We start from the raw sequence: 2,200 nt of genomic DNA, 5'->3' as shown, positions 1-2,200 counted from the left end.
CAGGGCTCAGGGCAGCCGGGCGCCTCCTGCTGGCCCGGACCTTGCGCAAGGGGAGGGGGGAAGAGGATGTCCTGAGGTGCTGGGCTGACACCGTGAGTGCGTCTCAGCACGGCGATCCCCTCCGGTGGCCTCTCTTCCTCACGGCTCAGCTCGGCCCCCTCCACCCCGGGATGGACAACACTCGTCCTGGGCCACCGCTCTGAGCCCCTGGCTGGCTGTCACTGTAGGGTCAGCGGCAGGGTCCCCCTTCACATCAGGATGTCAGCAGATCACCCTCTGTCACTTATGCCCAACTCCCGTGCAGGCCTGTTATTTCCATCTCATAAGGACCGTGCAGCCCACACAGGGGAAGTGTCCTGCGCCCAGGGCTGTGCTGTTTCCATTATGACAGTGGAGCTGACTCAAAACCCACCCCCCAGGGATTTCTCTTCCCCTTTCCTCCTCCGGGAAGGCAGGCTAGTCAACTCAAAGCCCCTGAGCCCAGGGCCCCCAGGGAGGGCGATAGGAGAAGTCCCTACCTTTGCCTCTGCTCCTAAACCCATCATATGCTCACTAGGCCTTACTTCCTCCCGGTGGGCCAGCCTGCCCCTTTGTGAGTAGTTCCCCCTACCCAAAAAAGAAGGTGCTTGGGGCTGGAAGCTGTGTGCAACACCTCCCTCAGATGGTTCAGTTCCAGAGAGCCTGCGGGCTAATTTACTGAACCCACTGTGTGTGCCAGGCCAGCGCTGGGTGCAGGAGCACAGCACTGATGGATATGTGCTTCCCAGCAGTGATGGTGGAAGTCCTGGTGGATGCTGCTTGATCCAGCTGGCAAGGGGGTGGAGGCAAAGTCATGAAAGCTTCCCAAAGGACACCTGAGCTCTGACTTGTCCTTAGACAGAACTGGACCAGGGACCCAGGGTAGGGCAGACTAATTCAGGATGTGGGTTACCTCATCCCCACCAGCCAATGGCTAAGAGGCTTGTAAAGTCTAAAATTCAAGGAAATACCAAAAACACAGCCTACTCCTCCAACCCACTGTCATGGCCTCTCCCTGGTGGGATGAAGGTCCCGTTCTTTAAGGTGTATTCAGAGAAGCTCCCGACAGCCCGATGCCACATGTTGCCCAGCGTAGCCATTTTAAGTTTTCACAGCCACTCGGAGCCCTGTGGCAATCCCATACTCCGCTCCCAGGTGTCCTGAGTGCCACCAGGGTCCTCTGGGCTCTTAGGCTCCCCTGAGCCTCTGTTCTTGCCTGGATCCCAAGCTTGACTCCTTTGGTTCACTCCCTCATTTTGATGAAGCACATCCTTTAACCACTTTCTAACAACTTGCAAGTCTGGAAAAGTTTGTATCCTACTTTTGCTTTTGATCGACATTTTGGCTCAGAATGCTGACTGCTCTGTTTATTGTCTTTTGCCTGTGGCTGCTGCTGAAATCCAGTGTCGTCTTATTCCCAGACCTTTGGCTTGTCTTTGCCTTTTTGTCTCTCCACAAACTTCCTGGTTCTTCTGACTCTGGTGTCTGAAATTGTGGGGGAGGGGCTACATTCCTGGGCTGGCCCTCCCTGGAGGTCATGCAACACCTCACTCCCCAGTGACACCCTTCTCTGGACAACCTTTTCCAGTTGCTTCAAGCGCGCCCTCTCCTGGCAGGAGGCCTTTCCTCAGCTAACTCAGCAGGTAAGGGATGGAAGGTACGAGAGGATCAAGCTTAGAAAAGGAGAAAAATGTTTATGCTACATTTTTTTTTTACCTCACAATGAAAATAGCTTTTGTTATGTCCTATATCTGTCCTTAACAAAATGTAATTTTTAAAATTTAATACTTTTATATGACTCAAAATTTAAAAAAAGTATAATAGTACATTTAGCAATAACTTTCCCTCACAACCCCACCCCCTGGCTACCCAGTTTCCCTCCCTGAAGACATCCAATATTACTGCCTTCTTGTGGATCCTTCCAGAAATGTCAGGGGTATTCTGTGGAAATTCAAACAAAAAAATTACATTACATATAAGACAAGAAATAACAAGTGCTGGTGAGGATGTGGAGAAAAGGAAACCATTGTGCACTGTTGGTGGGAATGTAAATTGGTGAAGCCACTGTGAAAAACAGGATAGTGGGTCCTCAAAATATTAAGGGGATTAGAGAGATGGGAAAAAGTGGTTGGATTTGGGAGGGCTGGAGAAGTTAAGTAACTTGACTGACGTCACATAGTGA

This window comes from Myotis brandtii, unplaced genomic scaffold, assembly GCF_000412655.1.
Source record: "Myotis brandtii unplaced genomic scaffold, ASM41265v1 scaffold164, whole genome shotgun sequence".
In the NCBI taxonomy this organism is placed as follows: domain Eukaryota; kingdom Metazoa; phylum Chordata; class Mammalia; order Chiroptera; family Vespertilionidae; genus Myotis; species Myotis brandtii.
The sequence above is the reverse complement of the archived record's forward strand: the minus strand, read 5'-3'. Positions refer to the sequence as shown.